Raw genomic sequence first — 6,091 nt, forward strand, 5'->3', positions numbered from 1 at the left:
TATGTATAAAATCCCAGCAGTTCTTTGTTTTTACATGTTCATGCTGTGTAATTTTGAGATGTTACTGAGATTCTGAACATAATGTGCATTTTTTTCTGTACAGATGAAATGGGAGAATTTAATAAAGAGTTTGCAGGTTTGTACTTGTTACATCTTCTCTCTGGTGACTCCTGCCATGGGTTTTTACAGAACTGGGACTGAACTTGCTGCTGGTACTATCCAGGTAGCTAGGTCCAGTGGAACGAGACTATGGGACTGGGGGAAAGGGAGCCTCCTGCCTGTGGTGTGTGCTGGTGGCAGAGTTGGAAGTCAACCCTCCTACGACATGATTAAGGTTCCATCCTGGGGAAGGTACAAACCTGCATCCTCTTGGGATCCCTGCGTGCCTTTCCTTAAACTGTCAGCAATGCTAATTTGCATCTGGGCATTATTAAAAGGTAATGACTTAAGGAATCTGCCTGGTAGCAGTCCTGCCTATCCTGCGGCTCAGGTGGTGGTGTAGGGTGATAGGAGGCGGTAGCTGCTCCCCGGGGCTCCCTCGGCTTCCTCCAGTCTGGGGAGGCAGCTGTCACTCAGGACATGGTCCTGAACATGAGGAGAGGCTGGAGAAGGTGAAGTGAAGAGATCTGGGGCCTGTGAGTGCTATGTGTGAGTTACCTAGAACCCTGGGCAGCCCCCAGACCTGCCTGGGGGTGGAGACTCACAGCAGAGGCCTGGTGTGCTGCCTGCAGCTCTGGAAGTGGTTTCTGGGTTGGGGCTCCCTGTCACCAGTACTCTCCCCATGGGAGGTGTAGTTCACCTCCAACCTCCTTACTCAGTCTCCCAGAAGATGGTACAGCCCCCCAACATGTAGTCAGTTTGCACCTGAACCATCTGAACCACCACACCCTCAGTTTTCATAGGCAAAGATTATTCTGGTAAAAAGCTTCAGTCCTAAAAACAAGCATTTAGTATTTTGTGCTCTAATTGGCCAAGACTTAAAAGGCTTCTTCCAAACAGGGGAGACCCTTACACCTCTGTCCAGCCCTGCTGAGCCCCCGGCAGGAGCATCTATGCAAACACTGACCGGCTAGCTGGCTGGACTGCCCTGCACATTTGAATGACCCAAGGCCCCAGCAGCCACTGAGTGCCAGAAGCAGGAAGAGATGTGTGTATGTGAGACAAATGAAATCAAGTTAGAGATCACTCATTTGTTGTCTCCTGTAGCAGGTGTTAGGAAACTGAGTCATGAGTATTAGGAAAGATCAGTGGATGAAAGGAGAAGAAAGAAGAGACCTCAGTGGACTGGAACTTTAATCATGCTGCAGAGGGACTCCCTGTAACACTAGACAAAGAACAGGAGGTATGGGGAGGAGGGGGCGGCAGCTTATGTTTTTATATATTCTAGGGTGAGACTCTTCTTTGGAATTTCTTTGTCCTGTCCTGTTTGAGATTTATGATGCTAACTGTCCCATTTGGGGTTTTATGGTCTGGGTAGCATCCTGATGCAGGTGGTCCTGAACTTTCAGATAAGGCCAGGTTTGAAGTTTTCCTGAGAACCAGGAGGAGGGAGGGTGGGCAGATTCCCATTATTATGTTTCTCCCAAACTACCCTGAAGTGCTATGGGGAAAAGACTTCTTTTGAAATTTAGCAGGATGTTAAGTTCTTCTCATATATCTGAGATGCAGAAATACTTCCTCAAGAATGCCTCTCCTTGGTCAGTCTCTTGTTCACTAGAAAGGTTGCATTGAATTCTTACCTGTATCTTGCAAAAAGATTCCTGTAGCCCAAACGGCTTGAAATTTCAGACATCAAAAAGACCAGGGTCTGGGCTGGGAAGGTGGCTCAGTGGTAGAGCGCTTGCCTTGCATGCCTGAGGCCCTGGGTTCGATTCCTCAGCACCTCATAAGGAAAAAGCCGGAAGTGGCGCTGTGGCTCAAGTGGTAGAGCACTAGCCTTGAGCTGAAGAGCTGAGGGACAGCTCCTGTTAAGTACTCGGGAGACTGATTTCTGAGGATTGTTCAAAGCCAGCCCAGGTAGGAAAGTCTGAGACTCATCTCCAGTGAACCACCAGGAAACCGGAAGTGGTGCTGTGGCTCAAAGTGATTGAGTGCTAGCCTTGAGCAAAAAGCTCAGGCTCAGCTCCCAAGCCCTCACCTGCAGTCCTGGAGCGCCGTGGCCAGTGAAGAGGGTGTAGGTGTAAATCATGCGGGGTGTGCAATCTGAGCGGCTGGGTGGCCCTGGGCTCCTGAGAGCTTTACCGCCGCTTCCTGGCTGTGAAGGCTTTCTTTCTGTCTTGTGTGCTGCTGGCCTCCGGTGGTCAGCGATTACACGGAGGCTGGGGGAAACGGCGTGGCAAGATGAGCTTTCACCTCAAGAATGGGAAGCGAGGTGGCCACGTGGAGCAGGGTAACTGGACGCAAAGGAAACCCTGGTGTGCCAGGCCCTGGTCCGGGCCTGGCTCGCACGGCGGGACGCGGTCCGCGCTCGCGGAGGAGGCTGCGGAGGCAGAAACCTGGGCGGGGGCCGCGGGCGCCGAGCCCAGGCCGGGCCCAACTCGAGGCGGAGGAGGAGCGCCACGGCCCGGGAGGTCGTCCGCTAGCTCCGCCTCCGGGTGCGGCCCGGAGGCCCGAGGCACATTCGGGGACAGCGCGAGCGCCGGCCTCCACGGGTCTGCGCTGCGGACCCCCCGGCAGCCGCACCGGGCCGGGCCTCGCGGCCGAAAGCTCCCCCCGCCACGGCCTCGCTCCTCCTCAAACCCTGGCGGAAAAGCGCAGCCTCCCGCCCGCACCCACGTGGGCGGGGCCGAAGCCCTGGGCGGAGCCTCGCGACACCCAAACAAGCCCACGTGGAGGGGCGGGGCCTGTGCGGTGACGTCCGTGCGCGGGGGCGGGCGCGCGTCCGCCGTACCCTTGCCGGGGGCCGTAAAGCGCGGAAGGTCGCGGTCCCCCGCGCTCCCGGAACTTTGGGCTCCAGGGTGGCGCCCTCCAGCCCGCGCCCTGTCGTCCCGCTTCCGGCCCGCGGCGATCCCCGGCGACCGTTGTGCGGAGCCTCGCATCTGCCGGGCGTTGCGGAGCGCGGAGCCCGCGGCCCCATGAGGTAAGGAGAGCGCCGAGGGGCTCCGTCGGCCTCCGCGTCCGCGCGGGCCTGGCTCCCCGGGACCCGCGGCGTCGCCCCCGCCCTTTGCTCGCTGGTCCCCGCGCACGGGGGTCCGCGCCGCCTCCGGCTGCCGTTCGGTTGCGCCGGCCGGGCGTCGGCCCCGGTGGCGGCGCGCGGGCCCTTGCTGGCGCCCGCGGTCCGGTCCCGCGGGGCGGGGCGGCCGCAGGCCGCGCTGCCTCTCCCCTGGGCTCGCGCCCTCCGGGCCGCGCAGCCGCTGCGGCGCTCGCGGCCGCCCTCGGCCTCTGCAGGTGGAGGTGTTTTCCCGTCGTGAAAGGGGCGGCACCTGTGCGGTGCGGTGCGGGCTCCGCAGGCGCCGCCGAGGCGGGGAAGCAGCTGCGTGGCGAGCCCAGGCCGGGGCGGGGGCCTCCTCTGGCCGCGAGCCTGGAAGGGTCGTTGCGAGGGGCCCGTGCCGGTCAGCACTGTCCACGCCCGCTTCGCGCGTGCACGGAGGCACGGGGGTGGGAGGCAAGGGGCCTCCCGCCTTTCCGTGCTAGGTGGTGTTTCAGTGTCTGACACTGTCTGGATTTCCTTGTGTTGAAAAAATACGACACCCTGGGCTAGACTAGCAGGACAGCAGTGCAGAGGGGGACCCTGGAATCTGCTCCTGCTGGGTGTGGGGCGGGGGGTGAGGCAAGTCTGTCTCCTGGGACCAGCCTTCCTTGAGCCCACCCCTGGCCAGCGCTGTAGACAGAAGGAAAAGTGGGCAAGGGACAGCTGTCCCCTGCTGGGGTTAGGATAAGATCTGATTGGGCTGAGAGGCTGTGGCTCACACTTGTAATCTTAGCTACTTAGAAGGCCGAGGTCTAGAGAATCGAGGTTTGAGGCCAGCCCGGGCAGAAAATGCCTCCAGAGTCCATTGACTGGTTATGTACCTTAATGTGATATGTATCGTATACGTGTATCAAATTTACTGCACCCGTAAATATTATATGTCAAAAATAAGAGCACTGTAAATAAGTGCATTCTGGAAAAAATACCTAAGAGCTACTAAAAAAGAATTTCTGCATCAGGGAGCTTCCTAGTAAATCAAGGTAGGGTACAGTGTTTTTGAGCTTATCAGAATTTTAACTGAGGACCTCAGTTAACATCTCCAGAGGCTCAGATAACAGGGGGGGAAAAAAAAAGATTTCATGTACTGGACAGGAGCACCAGCCTGGGCAAGTGAGCCAAAGGAGTGCTAGCCCTGAGTTCAACTTCTGGTACCTACCGCCCCAAACCAGCTTAACAAAAAAGTGGTGAGCACAATGAGCCTGGGTCTTAAGATTGCTCAGTAGGCCGGGCGCTGGTGGCTCACAGCTGTAATCCTAGCTATTCAGGAGGCTGAGATCTGAGGATCTGGGTTCAAAGCCAGTCTAGGCAGGAAAGTGTGAGACTCATCTCCAATAAAGCACTCAGAAAACCGGAAGTGGTGCTGTGGCTCAAGAGGTAGAGTGCTTGCCTTGAGCTGAAGAGATGAGGGACAGTGCCCAAGCCCAGAGTTCAAGCCCCACCACGACCAACAACAACAAAAAGATTGCTCAGCAGAAGGTATTTTCTTTTTTTTGGGGGGGGGGTCCAGTTGTGGGGCCTGAACTCTGGGCCTGGGAGCTGTCCCTCAGCTCTTCAGCTCAAGGCTAGCGCTCTACCACTTGAGCCACAGTGCCACTTCCGGCTTTCTTCTTTTTGCTTATGTGGTGCTGAGGAATCGAACCCAGGGCGCAGGCATGCAAGGCAAGTGCTCTACTACTGAAGCCACCTTCCCAGCCCCTCATCTTGTATATGTATTTTTTGACCAGGTAAAGTGATAAATGGCAGGGTTTGAGTCTTGGCTGGCTCTGTTCTGTAGAAAGCAATAATCTCCTGTAATAACTTGAATCAGAGTTCCTTCTAGGCATGGAAGTGTGAGGGTGTACATTAGAGCTGCAGTCGCCAAAATGGTGTGCAGAATATCTGATGGGTTTGCTTTGGGTTCGTTTTTATTAATTTGGTCGAACTTAGATGGGGAAAAGGGAAATGTTGGGAATTTGTTGTGTTGTTATTCAAAAAGTTGTTTGAGACATCACTGTCTTCAGGTACTAGGGGTTTGAATCCAGGTCTTAATCACCAAACACCTCCATGTAGTATGGGTAGCAGTGGGTTTACCTAGTCTTAAACACCTGTTGTTCAGTTAATCCCAACTTGTTTTCCCAAGTAGTAAGGGAGGATCGACCTCAAGCACTGCATTAGGCGAGGGACTGAAGTCAGCCACGGCCACCCCTTCCACAGGTTGAATAACCGGAATTCCCACATTTGGCTGCATCCTGTCTTAGGGGCGCCTTGTTGAGCTTATGAAATGTTTCTAGGAACCGTAAGAGACAGTAGAACATGTGGGGGCTCAGGGTCTTCAATCGCCTCTTTCCTAGAGAGCCCAGGTGTCAGACACATGGTGTTTCAATGGGAACAGCCCACGGCTGGAGGGTATGTGTATAAGGACATGTCCAAATACAACCCTTTATAAAATTGATGCCAACAACAAAAAATGTGGGGTAGAATAGTTGGGTGAGCAGGGCGCTGGTGGCTCACAACTGTAATCCTAGCTACTCAGGAGATTGAGATCTGAGGATCATGGTTTGAAGACAGCCAGGGCAGGAAAGCCCATGAGACTTTATTTCCAATTGAGCCACAGCGCCACTTCCGGTTTTCTGTTACTTAACTGGTAGAGCGCTAGCCTTGAGCTGAAGAGCTGAGGGACAGTCTCCAAGCCCAGAGTTCAAGCCCCACAACCAACAAAAAGTCAGGTGAGCTGGGTGTTACACGGTGGCTCATGCTTAAGAGGCTGAGATCTGAGGATCATAGTTTGAAGCCAGCCCAAGCAGGAAAGGCTGAGAGACTCTTTAATCACAGAAAAAGTCAGAAATGGAGCTGTGACTCAAGTGGAGCAGTACATTTGAGCAAAAGGAGCTCAGATACAGCACCTGAAAAGACAACAGAATG

This window comes from Dipodomys spectabilis, unplaced genomic scaffold (genome assembly GCF_019054845.1).
Source record: "Dipodomys spectabilis isolate Male_0828 unplaced genomic scaffold, ASM1905484v1 ptg000273l, whole genome shotgun sequence".
In the NCBI taxonomy this organism is placed as follows: domain Eukaryota; kingdom Metazoa; phylum Chordata; class Mammalia; order Rodentia; family Heteromyidae; genus Dipodomys; species Dipodomys spectabilis.